The sequence below is a fragment of the Cebus imitator genome, unplaced genomic scaffold (genome assembly GCF_001604975.1).
Source record: "Cebus imitator isolate Cc_AM_T3 unplaced genomic scaffold, Cebus_imitator-1.0 Scaffold24, whole genome shotgun sequence".
NCBI lineage: Eukaryota > Metazoa > Chordata > Mammalia > Primates > Cebidae > Cebus > Cebus imitator.
Window position 1 is genome coordinate 2,101,644 of NW_016107339.1, and position 19,189 is coordinate 2,120,832.

The following is a 19,189-nucleotide window of genomic DNA, read 5'->3' on the forward strand; positions in this document are numbered from 1 at the left end:
ACCAATCTTTTTAATATATAATATAATAATTAAATATAAGAAAGTATCTGAGTAACAGGTAAATGGTATTAAGAGGTAAATTATAAACAGTCAATATCCTTAAAAATGGGTACATTACAACAAGATACGACTTTTCTGTTATAAAATGAGCAAAGGTGTTTTCTTTTTAAGTATTAATACAGTATTGATGTAAAAAATCCAGGAATCAAAATTGCTGGTGGAAATGAAACTTGTAAAGTTTGGCAGTAAGTATCAGAAGACTTGTAATTACCCTTCTACCCAGAAAGTCCATTTCCAGAATTTAGTCTATGGAAATAATGAGGGATATATATACAAACATTATCAAAAGTAGTTTGAATGCAGTAGTATATATAATAATGGAAAAGTATAACAACCCAAATAGCCATCAATGGGAACTGGTTAAAAAATATATAGTACATCTATATAATAACAGAATGTTATGCAACTATTAAAAGAGATAGTGTAGGTTTATATTTCCTGCTCTCAATATACTGTTAAAAGAAAAAACAGATGCAAAAAATCCCATTTTTCACATAAAAAACTCATAAAAACACATTGAATCCATTCTTATAATAGCCTAACATCTTTAGAATAAATGGACAAATGTATTTGTATGCTGAATTTTCTAACACAATCATTTTCTTTAAGCAACAAATGACCAAAATTATCAAAAGAGGAAGGGAGAGAGGAAAGGAAGGGAGGAAGTTTTATCTCCTAACACTGCCTATAATTTATACCAAAGGACAGAGTGGAAGGGGGGTACCAAATGTGAATCATGGAACACCTACTTTGGAAAATAGGGCATGCCATGGATGACATGCTATATGTAGGTCATAGGGTAGGATATGAGTTCTGGCAAGACACAGTTGTGAGAGTAATAAACTCAAGAATATCTTTTGGAAGGGAGGTTCTATTTGACTTTTAAGAATGATTCAAGGGTCCCAAAGATAAATTCCTGTTTATTTCAAATTCTTTCAGGGAATACCCCTGACACACCACTCCCCAAAATAAAGAAACCTTTTCTTCCTACTTTACTCTGCATATGGGTTGGACTAGCAATGTAACTAAAATATGAGTCAATATGACGTGTTATAAATGGAAAACCTAGCCACTGTTTAAGACACTGCTTATTTAAAAAATTCTAAGTATTAATCAATTAATTCACCATCAACTTAAAATATAAATCACAATTACTAATTCATGAGTGTTTTCAAAAAACTTCAATAAACAAATATTCATTAGCAAACAGTAATATAAAAGCAATAATGGAAGAATCAGAAACCTTGGGACAGTAATCCCAATCCAACCACCTATCATTGCTCATGTGATACTATAAAAATAATGGAATTGGATGAATTTGCTACCTCCAAAGTAAAACAGGAAAATGATTTTTAGAGGTACCTAATATAATGTATTTAAAAATGTAAACATTCTTATAACAGGTTTCGATACCAAAGGCCATTTTTTAACAGTGACACTGAATATTCAATTGCACGGATAAAGTTAAATTTTACAAAAGAATTACAGATGCTGATGGTATAGATACAAATTCTTTTCACTTTTTTTAAATTCTGATGGGGAGGGAGAAAAGGACAGACAAAAAGAGAGGCAGAGAGAGACGAAGAGGACAATTTGCAAATCAGCTTTCTTCTCATTCAAAAAATGATTTAGTATAAGACACCACTACAAACAAAGCAAAAACATTATAAAAAAAAAAAAAAAAAAAAAAAAAAAAAAGCTAAAAAAAAAAAAAAAAAAAAAAAACAGAACACTACTACTGTACCAGTTAAGGCTCTTGATTATAAACAAAAGACACATATTCTAGTGAATCTAAGTCAAAAAGGAATTTACTGGCTAGGCACTGGATAGTTCAGAACACTGAGACAAGGTTGGATAATCCAGCTTGGACAGGAATCAAGGAAGGCAAATCACAGAAAAATGTTTGCCTCCACAACCTTGAATGAAACTTGGAACTTATGTTACCGCATCAAGAGTTACAGGCTCTTTCATAATTTGTCTAGCAGGCTTTCTGGCTTTTACCAGGAGGCCCTGATAAATTAAAAGAAAGAAAATAAGAGTTACAGGCCAGAAAGAAGCATCTCAGTGGCACTTCGTAGTGTTATGCCCGTGGTTTTTCTAGATGTCAAGGTGCAACTCTCAAACTACAGAAGTGCCTCGTGCTAGCCTTTAGGCTATCTTGAGAGGTGAGAAGCAGCCTCCTACCTAACTAGAAAAGGGGCAAATCACACTGCCATGGGTGTACCTATGGAACAATCTTGCATGTTCTTCACATGTACCCCCAAATCTAAAATGCAATTAAAAAACAAATTAATTAATTAATTAATTAAAAGGGGCTTAGTGAGGCCCCAGGCAATGAAAACCACACATGTCCTCTAGGAAGGTCCTCCCATCCACTCTTTGCAGTAGAACTGAAGTGTCTTTCACTCAGTGTCTTGCTCACATCCATAAAAGTTTGCAAATTGAAAGTTGATAAAAATTAGTGTAAATCTTTTTAATATCATTTATTAGATTTGTTTGGTACCATTTCCAGTCTATTTCCAAGGCAAAAAACGTACTCTTCCTAAAGTAGTTCTATCAACCAAGAGTAGACTGAGTAATTTGGATGGGGTCTAGCAAGTTTCTTAATACACTATAAGTATTGCCTCTTGCTTTATATTCTATCCGTCTGCTAATTTGGTTTCTTGCTTGCCTTTTTTGCTGCAGCTGTGCACCGGGTTAACTGTTTCAATGGTTTTCCTACAATAACTCACAAATTTTTTCCTGATCAGTGTGCTGTATGATTGGTTCTTTGTTCCTAAGATAATTATTTTACATTTGTCTACACTGAACTGCATTTGCCATCTGCTGGCCCAATCACCTAAACAATCCAAATCTTTTTGAATCTGATTGCATTGTTCCTCATTATTTCCCCTAGCTCCAATTTTAGGATCATCTGCAAACTCTGAGATCTTTTCTTTAAAGCTTGGACACATTTTATTTTAATATAGAGGAGTTTTTTGTGTGTGTGACCCCTTAGACACTCCAGCTGAAATCCTTTTCCAACTAGAAAAGTTTCCAAAAAGCTTATCCAAAGATACCTTCCAATTATGCAGTCAAAGTGCTGCTGGAAACAAAGCTAAATAGAACCCATTCTATTTCATCTTTCTATACATTGCCACGTTTTTAGAAGTATTATGTCTTCTAAGTTCTTCTCTTCTAAGTATAAATATTTTTAGGGAATGCAATAATTCTATTTTCTAATTTGAACATTCATGGCAACTGTTTTTGCAATAACTTTCCTAAACTATACGTGACAAATTTTTCAGCAATTCCCTATACATAAGGCATTTCATTTACTCATAAAAATATTTATTAAGCACATATTAGTAATTAGCATTAGACACACTACAGTCTTATGAACTTGGTCCAATTATTTATCTCCCAAAACTTGTTTCCTAGTGACAAAGAAGATTTTAGAAGGTAACTTCTAAGCACCCATCCACTTCTAGCATTCTGAATTACCTTTCATCTATATAGTAATATACTAGATTCACCATTTCTAAATTTTTTCTCCTTCAGATTTCCCAAGCATCGTTGAATTATAAGCACTCCAATAATTAATTAATTTTTGCAACATTTTAGAAATGCAGTATTTTATATACTTATTTAGCAGTATTTACCCTTCAAATTAGATTTAACAAATCTAAACATAGTAAATCTTCATTACTTAATTATTAAATAGGACACCGAGTACATGTTTAGATCTAGAAAGAATTGTTGGCTCCATAAACTTTGGTGATTTCTTAGTATAATCACATTTCCACAGAAGCCCTACCTGTGTAAAGATCTTATATAGAAGTTAAGATCTAATTTAAGAACCAATGGTTCTTTCAAAAGAAAAAAGTACTAATTCTGGGTGGAATGACTTTCATTATAGGGTAGGATATGAAAATCCACTAAGAAAAATTATTTTTAATAATTCAAAATAGTGACATTATAACTAAGAATTATTAGGATCAGGTCTTTCATCTTTTTTTGGAAGAACCCTCTAACAACTGATTAGTCTTAATTTTTTTTCATTTATTCACTCAACAGTTAGTGAATGTTACAAAAATACAAAAATGAATTCAAGACAGTGTGAGATGTATATATGCATATATGCTGCTACAAAAAAAAATCATCATAGAGGTACAGTCAGCTACATGAAAGTTGGGAAGAGGAAGAATTTACTCCTAGCTACTAGATGAAAAGCTTTGTGAATGAGATGCATTTGAACTCTCAAATATTATGATGTCTTTTAAAAACAAGCCAACCAAGCTATGAATATTATCACAGAAAAGACAAATATAAAACGCTAAGCAGTCAAAGTAAAAACTAAAAAACTCAGAAAACAGAGAGATTTGCTGGTTGCTACTTTGTAGTAGAATCATGTGTTTTTAATTTTTTTGAAATTTTTTTAAATGTTCTGTAATGAATATATATTATTCTTATAATAAAGCATAGTAAGATTTTTCGATGAATTTTTTAAAGCCATACTTTAAGCAACTGAATGTTACCAAATGAAATGCTATGGATCAAAAGCCTCTAACTTATAAAAATTAAATCAGTAACAAGTATTTAATTTCTATATTAGACATAAAAGAGCTAAAGGACCCACTAAAAAAATTCATATTTTATTAAGCCCTTTATTTTTGAAAGAAACATCGATTTTCAATGCAAGTACTTTTGTTATAAGGTAGAATTTGAAAATCCATTAAGAAAGAACTTTTTTTCTTTTTCTAATGAGACAGAGTCCAGATTGAAGTGCAGTGGCACAATCATGGCTGCAGCCTTGGCCTCCCAGGCTCAAGTGATCCTCCAACCTCAGCCTTCTGAGTAGCTGGGACTATAAGCATGCACCACACGGGGCCAATTTTTGTATTTTTTATAGAGATGGGGTTCCGTCATTTTGACCAGGCTAGTCTCAAACTCATGGGCTCAAGCTACCTGCCCATTTCAGCAAGCATGAGCCATGGTACCCTGCCAGGAAAATTATTTTTAATAATTCCGAAATAGTAAGTTTATAATAGTTATTAAGGTTTTGTCTTTTATCTTTTTCTGGAAGAACCCTCTAATAACTAACTAGTCTGATTTTTCTTTCAAACACTTATGAAATGATACATGTTGTCTCCAGCAATAATTTGTATTTTAAGTAAGATAAAAGCATTTAATAAAACCATAAACAACCAGTGACTTTTATTTCAAACAGGTCCCCATTTACTAAAACCTTGATTTTTGACTATGTTATATTCCATTAAAAGTAACAACATCCTACATATGATTTAATTCTATCTAGAATCTAACAGAGACATTTCACTTAAAAAAAAAAACACTACGTATATATACATAGTAAGAGAGAGAGAGAGATAATCTTAAATCTAAGATATATGTATCTTAAATCGCCCACATGATTCAGCGCATAGGAAAAGAAATGTGTATGAGCTGAGAAAGGAGGAAATCAAAACACCAGAGGAATAGGGGGCTGGGTACAGGGAGGGAAGAAAAGAGTGTTTCAATAAACACTTCCATAACTTCATAGCTATTTAAATTTTCAAAATTCTAGTTTAACGTTTGTACTGCTTGATTTCATACTCTATGCTATAGCTTATATTTGGATTACTAGTATCCCATAATAACCTGAAATTAAACTCAACGAAATCTCTTGAGGTATATAACAAGCTATACAGAATTACTAAAGTAATAAATAATTATGTTTCATTTAGTCTGTTAACTTTCCTAAAGGATGGAATTTTACTAATATAATCTTTTAATATTGTTTCATAGACTATAGTTTTCAATTTGATAAAGCTGGAAGGGAGGCAATATGCAGGGGTTTCAAACTTGCATCCACAGGCCACATCCAGAGAGAAAACAATTCATCCTGAATAAATTGCCAAAATTTTTAAAACTGGACATTTCACATAAAAATTTAGATTTTTAACTTACCTCAAAAAAAAAAAAAATCACTAGATTCCTAGTTCTGGTCCCACTGCTGTCAATGCTCCCCAGCTGCCCCCTAGACAACTTTCCTTTCCACTTTCTGTGGCTCACCAAGTTCCACTGGAACTAGGGTTTGTAATCCCTAAATAGAGTGTGGAGGCAGTCAGATCCTGACTTGCATCCCAGCCCCTCCACCTCCAAGCTGCACAACCCAGGGCAAGTAGTTTAACCTCTTTAAGATTCAATTGCACCATCATGACTGATAGGTGGCTCTGTGTTCCCACACAAATCTCACCTTGAATTGTAGTTCCCATAATCCCCACGTGTCATAGAAGGGTCCCAGCAGGAGGTAATTTTATCATGGGGGTGATTACCCTCATACTGTTCTCATGATAGTGAGGGAGCTCTGATGAGGTCTGATTATTTTAAAAGGGCTTTCCCCCTTTAGCTCAGCACTTCTCCTTCCTGCCACCATGTGAAGAAGGATGTGATTGCTTCCCCTTACACCATGATTGTAAGTTTCCTGAGGCCTTCCCGGCCCTGCAGAACTAGGAGTAAATTAAACCTCTTTCCTTTATAAATTACCCAGTCTCAGGCAGTTCTTTATAGCAGCATGAGAACGAACTAATACAGTGACAAAGAAGATAGCATTTATTGTTCAGGGGTTAAAAGTGAAATAATATATATAGTACAAAATATAAAACTAAATCTTCAATAAATGATAGTTATTATTACACTACTTGGATTGAAATTCTTAAACCTAATTAACTAAGATTACCAAGAATGTTTCCCATCTTCTGTAGACTCTAAGGAAAAAAACTAAATCACTATTGCCTTATCACTCCACAGGGCTCCTTTATAAAATAAGGATAGGAATAATAAATATCTTATAGGGCTGTCACATATTAAAATATGTTAATACATATAAAAATGCTAAGAATACTACATGGCACAAACTAACCTTTAAAAAGAGCTGTTATTACTAATAGCAGTAGTTGTACCAGGGGGCTGGCACATATGAGCTTTAATAAATGTTTGATGAGGAGAAGCAAGTCAGTGAGTAAAAATGCAACTCAATGAATACAAGACCACTTACCAAGATTATTCAAGGTACATAGCTTGAAGAGTCCTCTTGACTGTCCATACTCATCCCCCTTTTATTTTTGGAGATGGAGTTTCACTCTTGTTGCCCAGGCTGGAGTGCAATGATGTGATCTTGGCTCACTGCAACCTCCACCTCCCAAGTTCAATCGATTCTCCTGCCTCAGCCTCCCAAGTAGCTGGGATTACAGGTGCCCACCACCACACCCAGCTAATTTTTTTGTATTTTTAATAGAGACAAGGTTTCACTATGTTGGCCAGGCTGGCCTCAAACTCCTGACCTCAGGTGATCTGCCCACCTTAGCCTCCCAAAGTGCTGGGATGACAGATGTGAGCCACTGCACCCAGCCAGACTGCTCCATGTTTTTATGTTAAAGTTGAAAATCTCAGCGAAAATTAAATCACTCTGAACACATAAAAACAAACCTAATGTTCTGGGCTTGAACACAAATCATTATTAAACTCTGACAGAGACCAAACAGCTAATTCCAAACATAAAGCATGCACATTATATGGTGTTCATAATTTATTTCCCAAGGAGTTTTAGAGTAGTCCTGTTTCAAGACTGCTAGAACAAGACCAACCTAGGCTGTGCTTTCCTTCCAATTCTTGTCTGCCTCTCCCAAAAAGTCTCAGCAGCAGAGTTTAGGACCAGTGGATCAAAGAACTTCACTATCTTTTAGGACAGTGGTTACAAAATCTCAGCATTTAAAAACAAAGAATGAAGAAAAAAGTCTGGTCAAGCAGCAGCAGTGGTTCTCTATCAATTGGTACCAAAAAGATGATTTGATCTTTAGCATACTAATCATCTCAGTTGATGTAGTTTTTAATTAGTCTGGGAATAATAAAGAAGCTGAATTCTTCAGGTATTTAAAAAAAAGACAAAGACAGTCTTTCCTGGCTAAAATAGTAGGCGTATTACAGATTCCTGGCCATGTCAGGGAAATCCTTTCATAGCACTCAAAACAATGAGGAAAAGCAACAAAATTAACTCAAAAAGAGTAATTTCCTTTCCATCCTAAATAAACTTTACACAAACTTGCCTTTGATAATCGACTAAACAAGCTGCACCACTAGCATCAAGGGAGGTTGTGCAGATATCTAGCAGGTGCTGCAGTTTATCACAAAACCGTCTAAAATAATTGGAAGTGACAACCAGCACTACCACAAATGATTTATTAGTCTTTCACTCAGCTTTTCAGCTTCCTCAGGGCCAGAATAAATAATTTACCAACTCTGTATCTTCCAATCATTAATTCTTCCCAATGCATCCAAACTACATTTAACTCTGCTAGGTTCGATGGAATAAAACACACAATAGGAATATTTTTACAAATATAAAATTACCTGACCATATGTAAAGGCAACCATGTCAATCAAAGATGTACAATACAGATGCAGAAGGACTCAAAGTCAGCAACTGCAGTCAAGTTTGAGGGTGCTCATGGAATAAATTAAATGAACTATAAAGTAGAGCTTAGCAAAGCGCTTCTCTCATAGATGAAAAAAAGACTCCAGTGACTCTGGACAGTAAACCAAAGAGGCAACCTAAGCACACTGTACCACAGAGATTTTAAACCTCAAGCATCATCATCTCACAATAGTCAATTCATTGATTGACTGCCTCCCCCAAAACTGTCCCACAAATTGTAGAAAATACCCAGTATCCTCAATCAAAAAAAGGTAGAAAAGTTAAGACCTATAGGAATTTCACGCAAAGTAGACAATACAGTATAAAACAAGGCATCTTCTTTAAAGCATTTTAATAGCTATTCTGAATAGGTTTACAGGACAATTACAAACTCCTGTGAATTCAAAAATAGATGTGAAAATCAAAGAAATAAACATTCTCCCCCAAGTCTGATAATGATGTTAAAAGGTATGACTATTAATTATGTAGAAAAAACACACAAAAAGCAAAAATTACATCCTAAATCCATTTTTGATTTAAGCTAGTCTTGTCTCATTAAATCAGCATCTATGATTAAAACAGAGATCATTTTTGGTACATAACGTATTGCATTGTTAGAGCAGCATCTGTTTATTACACAGCATAAACATTTTTCAGCTTTCTAAAACTACTGACATGCAATAAATGATCCAGACCTAGCAATTCATTGAAGCTTCTTTTTTATTTCAAGCAGAAATACTTTAAGTGAAATAGTTAATAAAATTGATAGTCTAATATTTGGCATTCTATAAGGCAGCTTCAAGCTGTTAGGCACACAAAGAATTTCCTAAATTGATGGTTTTCTCTTTGAGAGTGTACCACAACCCAAATCTAAGTGTGTAATATACTCTTTAAATATACTCTTACATATACAACTTCTACCAAATACATGATTTTTTCCAAAATATAAAATGCCTTAAAATTAAATTGGCTGAACTAGTGAAAATTATAAATTTGAACCTGTAAGAATGCCATTTATATGATACAATTTTTTTAATGTCTAAAACCATTCCAAAATGATCATAAAATAAGAATGAATTTTTTTCAATACTCGAGATCTCACTTATTAACTGAAAGAGTTACATACCTGGGCACAAAATTACATTGTTCACATTAAGCAAAACTATGTCTTATTTATGCACAGATCCAGCACACACGTTGTTGTGGCAAAATAAACTCCAAATAGCACAGGTCCTAGCCTCCCACAGGTTACAATAAAGCAAAAGCACAAAAACTAAAAAACATCTTTTTTTTAAAAGCATCTTTTCAAACAGATGCAAAAATTACAGACTCTTTTATATATTTTTTTGTACTAAGACGTTGGGAGGATTCAGAGGACATTTGTTTAAAAGAAAAAGCATGATAACGCTGTCTGCAGGCTTCTTTGCCAGGAATGGAAAAGTGGACTGGCTTGTAAAGGCAAGAAATTCAATAAGAAAAAGGAAAGCAGGCCAGGCATGGTGGCTCATGCCTGTAATCCCTATACTTTGGAAGGCCGAGGCAGGCAGATCACGAGGTCAGGAGATTGAGACCATCCTGACCAACATGGTGAAATCCCATCACTACTAAAAATACAAAAAAAAATTAGCTGAGCGTGGTAGCACATGGCTGTAACCCCAGCTACTCCGGAGACTGAGGCACCAGAATCGCTTGAACCCAAGAGGCAGGGGTTGCAATGGGAGTTGGAGTGAGCTGAGATCATGCCACTACAATCCAGCCTGAAGATAGAGCAAAACTCCCTCTCAAAAAAATAAAAAAAGAAAAGAAAAGAAAAAAGAAGGAAGCAATATACTGCTCTAGTAGCATCAAATGTCCTAAGGATGCTGCCTAGTGCCAACCTGGATACAATGTTATAGGAAATGATGACAGCTTATCTGTGTTCTGAAAACACCGAGACCTGCAGAGCTCCATGAATATCTATGGAAGAAGTCTATGCAAAGTATCCTGACCCTGAAATCTTAAATGTCTGTCAAAAGAGAAATAGGTACACAAATTGTTGTTCTATCATGAAATATTATACAACATTTAAAATGAATCAACCAGGTGTACAAATCACAGCAAGTAAAAGTTCAAGAATAATTATGGATAAGAAGGAAAAAAAATGCAATCTTTAGGTAATCTTTAGGAACATTTAATGTTAATGGACACATAAATGTAGTAATAATACAAAAACAGGAAAGCTATAAACCAATTTCATTATGGCAGTTATTTCTGGGAAGGGAAAGACTTTAAAAATATCTTTTAAAAAACATGTGGTAGCAAATGTTAACATACTAATTCTGCATGTTAAATACATGTTTGCCTGTTCTGTTTATTTTCTGTACTTTCTTCTTTCTTTCCTTTTTTCTTTGAGACAGGGTCTCACCTGTCACTCAGGCTGGAGTGCAGTGGCATGATCTCAGCTCACTGCAGCCTCTACCTGACCAGGATCAGTTGATCCCCCCACCTTAGCCTCCTGAGTACCTGAGACTATAGGCATGTGCCACCATGTCCAAATAATTTTGGGATTTTTTTGTAGATTGGGAGTTTCACCATATTACCCATGACTCAAGTAATCCACCCACCTCAGCCTCCCGAAGTGCTTGGATTACAGGCATGAGCTACTGCACCCAGCCTATACTTTCTAAAATTTTAAAATCTAAGCAATGAGATGAATAATTTTATTCTGAAAAAATTTTAAAGGTTTTACAATATTCTTACCTGAAACATGAGGGCCTATCTTCTTTAAAATCACTGTTTTGGCCAGTCCTCATATTCTAAAAACTTTTAATTTCAATCTAAGAAACTAAAAATTCTACCCTCTTTTCACAAGTTATTTGATTTAGTAACAATTTCAAGTCAAGTTCTCAGGAGATCCCATGATTTTACTTCAAAAATGAACTGAAGGACTCTACCATGTAGACCTCCTAAATAAAGTTAAAGACATTCTCATCAGGGGACTTTTAAATAAATAGTTCTGTCATTTTCTATGAGAACAAACAGACTTGAGAGCCTGACTCCCAATTCCTTGGCTCTGACTTCCCTGGGGGAACCTGCCACTTACATTAGTGAGTAAGTTCTTTTCCATTTTCTTTGTTATGTGAGGTATTAAACTTCTACTTGTTTGAAAAAAATAAAAATTCCTAGTAAGACTTTGGACATATCAACTGAAACCTTACTTTTTGAAAAAACTTATCGGAAGTTCAGTACCACAAATATAAGTTTTTTCATTTTGTGTTAACCTTTCCTGCAGACAAATTTCTTTTAAGCTCAACCCTATTTCTTTACAAGCCTTTGGAAATTTGACAGGTCATCTATTGCGAAATAGAAACAAGATGCCTCCCATTTACCATTAACTTTCTACATGAAAAAAAATTTTAATATACTTTTTGTCACCATGAAGGAAATATGAGCGATATTGTTAATTTCCATAAAAACTGATATTCTCTCAAAGTAGCAACCATCTGATTTTTAAAAATTACTAGCTTGTTATCTTAAACGAGAAATCATATCCAACTTACATTGATGTTTTTCTATCTGAAGTATGTCATGCAATATTGTAATTTATCTCATAAATCTACTAGAGTGTGATCAAATCCTATCAACTCTGATTGGCATAAATTTGAAACAATGAAGCTATCACATCTGTTAAGCAGTTTTAGCTTCCTAGACAACATTTTTAAAGTTTATAGAATAACATAATTACACTTTTTTTCCTAAGACCTTCCTGCACTGGATTTGAGCTTTTCATAAAGTTTGTTTGTGTACACTGGATATATAGAAAGTAGAAATATAATATAGAAAGTAGAGTAAAAAATACAGGTAAGAAAAGGAGATGGAAGTGGGGGAGATGAAGTGATAGAGATGGTCTAAGTAGTACACTCAAGAAAGTATTTTAATAAACTCGAAAGAAGTAGTTGGTCACAAGATGGGGAAAATGAGTTCATTTAAGTGAAAATATATAGAATATATTAATTTTATCTTGAAACTATTCTTGAAAATGTATGAACGTTGAATTCAAATAAAAATACATGAACACAGAACAAAGAATGCTAACCATGTTTTATGAAGCAAAATACTAGTGTACAGCAAAAACTATCTGTATGTTTTTGGTATAAAATCTTTAATTTTAAAATTTTGAATGGTTTGATAAAAATATTATATAGTATATGAATCAAAAAGTAAAAAATGAAATATCCCCAAAGTAATTCTAAGCAATTTTAAGAATGTTTCTAATAAGTAAGCAAATGCAAGCATAAAAATGAACAGGCCTTATAGATAACTCAGACTATGGCTAAAAAGACATAAAAATAAAAATTCAGAATACTGTTAAATAACTTTATCAAGTTATCAATCCCTTCTGTCTTCACATACATCATGCCTAAGCTATGACTTAAGAAGGTGTGAACATTCTACTAAAGACAGCTGAACTAGTAGAAACTCCATTTGGGCCATTCATTGGTAATTAATCATATACAATTTCAAGATATTTCCTATCCTACTGATCCTTACACCTGCCATTCTTTACATGCATTCAGCTTCTTAAGAGAGGATACCTTCCTAAAGTGAGTATCTCTATAACTTCACTGCATACCAACTAGGGTCTTGTATGTGCTCAATATCTATTTGCTGATTCACTTTATTTGACTTATATGAAAAAAGGAGTCATGAGTAAAACGGTTTAAATTAAACCAATTATATTTCCTACCACTAAAGTTAAAATCAATAAAACTAAATATTATGATAAAGGAAAACTTCCAAAAAGGGACAATAGATAATTACGATAGTGAAATTTCATCAAAAGAGTGATGAAGATTTTTTAACCAAATCTTCTGCTTAATTTAGATCTTTTCATTTTGTCTGCGGCTATGACACGTTTTCACAGAACAAAAAGATGTTTCCTTAGAATTTATTATTTTACTATTTGGAATGATTGAAATGATATGCTGATGGAAGAAGAGAAGGCTTTTTCTCTATTCTTTGCCCTTTACTATGATATTGTTGTACTCTCCTTGATATGTAAAACTACACACTAGTCATTCTATTTTTCAATACCTTGTAGCTTAATTCCTAATTAAATGCATCAAGATTCTCCATTACAATGAAACTCTGACTATTTTGTCATTTAGCTTTAATATAAAGACATTTATTTGATTACCCCAGCATGATAACAGTATTAATATTTTACTAAAAGAAATAAATCTCCATTAAGTTTTTAAAAATCTATCAAACACTAATTGAAATAAGATTAAAATAAATAATTTCAATCCTTCTGACTAAATTGTACTGTTATCTATTACCTACTTTATTTCTGCATTTTGTTTATGTTTTCATTCATTTAAGAAATATGCTTTGCACGAAAACGCTGATACAAATAAGACAATTCCTGTTCTTATTATAAGCAATAAACTAATAATTATAATGTAGCATAGTAAGTGCTCTAACAAGGTGTGTAGGAGGTGAAGTAATATTACTAAAGAGTCAACACAAAGTTTTCAAGAGCTGCATCTTGCAAAATGAGTACACAAAACAACTGGGTCCCCAAACATAGATTAACCACATGAAATTATTTCTTTTCCCTCCCAAAACCCTACTAAAATGGCAGTTAATAATTTTTTAAGGTATATTTCACAAGGACAAAAAAGTGGAAGTGGAGACGACAACAGAAACAAGATCACAAATTTTTAGAAAACAGATGAATAACTTATCAAAAGAAGTTACTCATAACAGAACATATCAGAAAAGACACTGAGGAGAAGCAAGTCATTTGCCCACAATCAGGCAGTGACTCAACCTCACACATCCCACTTCTACTACACTGGTGCTGAATCTCCAGCTAGGAGAACTGAGGGGGAAAGAGAGATAGAAAGACAAAAACAGGAAAAGAAAATAATTCAAGAGAATATGCCCAAACTGAAAGACATTTGTTCTTAAAAGGGTCCTCTGAAGATTCATTAAAAATAATGAATAAAACCCATTCTAAGACACATTATCATAGAATTTCAGAGACAAACAATCCTAAAGCCTTCCAGAATATTAAGAACAGGCCATATATAGCCAGGAAAAAAAAAGTAGGGGGAAAAAAAAGTAGTCATGGATTTCTCAGTAGTAACACTGGATGTTGTGAAATGAAGCCTTTAATATCTAAAATAAAACTATCTACAATCTAAAATTTGATACCAAAATCATTAATCAAGTCTGAGAGTAAAATGAAGTCATTTCAACCTTCCCTAGGACCTATTTCCATATAATGAAAAAGCTACAGACTGTACCCTCCTCCTAATACAGAAGATAGATAATGGAATGGGTAAAGAAATGTAATACAAGAAGTTAACAGAGATACTGTATAATAGATTATTGGAAACAGGACAAGAATAATACTGAAGACTGGGCAACATAAAAGTAATTTAATTTTAATACACAATTTTAACAATGCATTTATTATTATTCTAAAAAATGAAACTTCAATATTTAAAATGGCAATCATTTAATATTTTTTAAATCCTTGTTAATTAATAAAATTTAATGAGATGCACACATTATAAATTAACTTTGTTGTTAAGTCTTAAAATCCTGCTATATATTTGCAATGTGTTGTTCAGCTCTCAGTAACTACATTACTGAACTTAAAATTTTTGAACTAAATATCTACTTAGAAATGCTGTAAGTTAGGAATTGGCAAGAATATATGAAGTAAATTATACACTAATGTTGAGGATTTATTTTACTTAAGCTTCCCACACACACAAATTTCTCCTAAATTATCAGATTCTTCATTTTATAAAAACTTTTCAATATTTTTATACACTGAAGTATTACTGATTTATCTTTGAATGGAGTTTAGTCAAATAGCCATTCAAAAGTTATGTGGTACTCAGGAGAATCTGTAGTCTGAGACTGGCCCTTGCACTGCAGAACATCCAGCATATCTGGTCCCCATCCATTAAATGACAAAAACACTCTCACAATCATGGTGACAAGTGAAAACCTCACACCAATTTGTGAAACTCCCTTATGGAGCGGCACCAACCTTATTTGAAAACTGTTACTCTAGAAGTCTTACAGGAAGAAAAAGCATGCTAGGGTGTGAAAACAATAGAAAAAAGTATGAAGGAAACACTTTTATCAGTCATACTAAAAGTTATAATTTACAATTTTATCCTCATCTAAATGTTCTTTCTTTAGATGTATTTTTCGGTACTGTGTACTGAGGATGACTTAAAGAGATATATGATACAATCACTCTAACATATGTATATTCTCTTTTTTGCGGGGGACGGCGGGGCAGGGTCTTGCTACGTCATCCAGGCTGAAGTGCAGTGGGGTTATCACAGCTCATTGCAGCCTCAATCTCCTAGGCTCAAGCAATCCTCCCTCCCTCAGCTCGCAAGTAGCTGGGACCACCATATTTGGTTGATTTTTTAAAAGTTTTATCTGTGTAGAGATATGCTCTCCCTATGTTGCTCAGGTTGATCTCAAACTCCTGGGCTCAAGTGATCCTCCTGCCTCAGCCTCCCGGAGTGCTCAGACTACAGACGTGAACCACAGCCTCTGGCTGTTCATTTTTTAATAAAAGGCTTCCCTATATATGACCTTGTTAATACTCTAACTTCTATTTAGATAGCCAAATTAAAGTCAAATACAGGATCTAATCAATAGATTGTACATCTACAGGCATGTCCTGTTTACATAATTTGTGTGATATTGTTTTTATTGTTATTGCTATGTTGTTTGGTTTTTACTGTTTCTGTGAACAATACTGATACTAAGATAGTCAATACTGAGACACTGCATCGTCACCATAGTATTTAGTATTATTAAAGGCTCCTATATATCACTATTGTGTAACAGCCTAAGAAATCCTTGAAGTATAAAATGGTCCCCTATTTTGTTTGCAACGCTAAATTTAATAAGGATCTATTTAATTAGTCCAGAATTCAAATACATATTCATGCCAAATTTTGCAGCAACATGGGAGGTAGGCAGAAAGAGATTTGAAACACTTCCATGAGAACAACCTTGACTGCTCTACTAAAACATCAGTGCAGGGACCCAAACTACTTCATATGCTGTCCACAAAATGGATGAGGTATGAAAGAAATCTTATGTTTACCATGACCTTTGGCTGTACTTTTACTTGTCATAATTATAAAGAAGCTACTCTCAGAGCTCACACATAACACATATTATTACTCTTAGAATTACAGTAAAGTATTCAGGAATTGCTTTATACTGTAACTAACTTGAGGGAGACTATATGAATAGTTCTTTCCTTTTTTGTTAGCCATCATAGGCACTTCTGAACAAAGAAAAAGTTATCATACATATGAATAAGATTACACAAGAATTTTTCCAATTTTTTAATGCACATTCAAATATAAATATGCCACTCTGGTTACCTGGTTCAACTTAACAAATCGTGTATGTTCTAAACACAAAAAACTAAAAATTAAGAATGTACAATATAATTATGACTTTAATAATATAATTTGCCACATCAGATAAATACATATCAGGAGAGAATTAAAAAGAAAACTATACAAAACAATTAAATTATACTCATCTAGAGATTTCTATTTTCCCACACAGAATTTCACCAAGGAAAAATAGTTGTTTTCAGTAAGTTTTGGCAAAACTGCCAACTTTATCAACATATGTGACATGTAACATGCTTTTAAAGAAAGAAAAGACCACTGGATTATCCAACAAGAAATTATAAATTCTAAAGGTATAACAAACAGGATTAGATTTCATGACAATGTCAAACATACTATAAATTAGAACAGGGATCTCCAACCTCAGGCCATGGACTGATACAGGTAGTGACCTGTTAGGAGCCAGGCTACACAGCAAGAAGTGAGTGGCAGAGCAGCCAGCAAATGTTCCTCTGTATTTACAGCCACCTCTCATCAGTGGCATTACTACCTGAGCTCTGCCTCCTGTCAGATCAGCAGTAGCATTAGATTCTCATAGGAGCTCAAACCCTATCGTGAACTGCGCATGCAAGGGTTCTAGGGTGCCAGCTCCTTATGAGAATCTAACTAATGCCTGATGATCTGAGGCGGAACCGTTTCTTCCCAAAACCATCCTCACCCCACCCGCTCACCAGCCATCCATGTAAAAACTGTCTTCCATGAAACCAATCCCTGATGCCAAAAAGGCTGGGAACCACTGAATCAGAAGATTTACAAGGCAAAGGAAGCAAAAACATTTCTTTAAAAGGCCCCAGGCATGGTAGCCCACTTCTGTAATCCCAGCACTTTGGGAGGCCAAGACAGGTGGATCACTTGAGCCCAGGAGTTCAAGAGCCCACCACCTCTAGAAAAATAAAATAAACTAAAATAAAGAGTAATTTTTAAAAAAAACTTCTAATGTTTATATGAAGAAAAACTTTAGAACTATCCACTAAAGTATGACCAACTTTGCCATACTTATCTTTCTGCTCCTAAAAGTAATAATCTTTTACTGCCATCTTGAAAATAGGTTCCAAAAGTCATAAAACATCAGCATTATCCTTTACTAAAGTCAATTACAAAATGCTTATGTTGCCTAACATAAATGTTGGCCACGAGAGAAGTTAATCACAAAAGAAAACATTTTTAAAGACATTACACATGAATTGAGACTCCTGTGAAACATACACTATACAAGACTATTAGAAATTACTCAATACAAGTTGAGGTACTACCATAGGTCCCCATGTGACTAGGAAGGCCCCAGTTCATACATGTTATCCTTACATATTACAGTATACCCTTTCATTCTCAAAACTATCTTGGATTTTAAGATAAATTATGTCATTAAATCTAGTTATTAAAATATTTCCTATTAATAAATCATATTCCTAGGATTTTATGTTTTAACATTTACTTGAAAAATCTTTCTACCTTAAAAACTTTTAGTGATTCATACAGAACCCTACCAGTCACATAGATGCAGTTACTTATGGCACTCATACCAACATCACCCAAACTCTGTTGCCATCTAATTCATCTGTTCTCTGATGCACTTTGTATATTTAAGACTCAGGATGGAGGCTTCTCTCTGTCTTCAGGTAGAAAACAGGTTGGAAAGATCTTTTCCTTAGTCTCATACTAATTAACAACATCTTTCCTTACTTTTTAAGGCTCCCCAGAATACTATAAATAACTACATCTAAGAGTTTAAAATTAAAATTGATTGCTTTCTTGTCCTTTTTATGCACATGTTAAAATGCTTAACTGTGTATTAAAGACTATATTTGGCCTTAATGGTGTTTGCGGTCATTTCTATAAAAGCTCAGGCATCAAGCACTTAATCATTCTTTAACAATAAGTATATGTCCGACCCTGATAAGAACATTATTACTTTTTTTTTTCAGGAAATTAAATTTTACCTAACAGAGCCCTGAAAACGGCCTTGGACTTAAGAGTCAAAAACTTGATGTGAATGTTGGACATCCACCAGGCTAACACATTTTCCTCAAAGCACAAATTCTTCTTTTGTATGTAATTTTTGCTCAACCATACAGTATTAGGAGAAGAATTAAATCAGAAAATTCAAGAGGCTCAAGTACTTGTCTGCTGTTTAAGAAAGATGATTAAATGTTATACAAAATGAAATACTTTGCAAGTTAAATGTTTACAAATACTAGTATTCTTTTTTTTTTTTTTTTTTTTT

The 19,189-nt window shown here is 33.6% G+C and overlaps 1 protein-coding gene and 1 non-coding gene across 8 annotated transcripts in view; one reads left to right on the forward strand and one right to left on the reverse strand.

Moving 5' to 3' along the window:
• The window catches only part of TBC1D5 (TBC1 domain family member 5), a 553,318-nt gene that overhangs the window by 483,251 nt on the left and 50,878 nt on the right, over positions 1-19,189 (reverse strand). The gene's annotated exons all lie outside the window — the stretch shown is intronic.
• LOC119470229 lies at positions 2,011-2,073 on the forward strand. The gene has a single exon (XR_005199112.1). It is a non-coding gene; the product is annotated as a U7 small nuclear RNA (small nuclear RNA).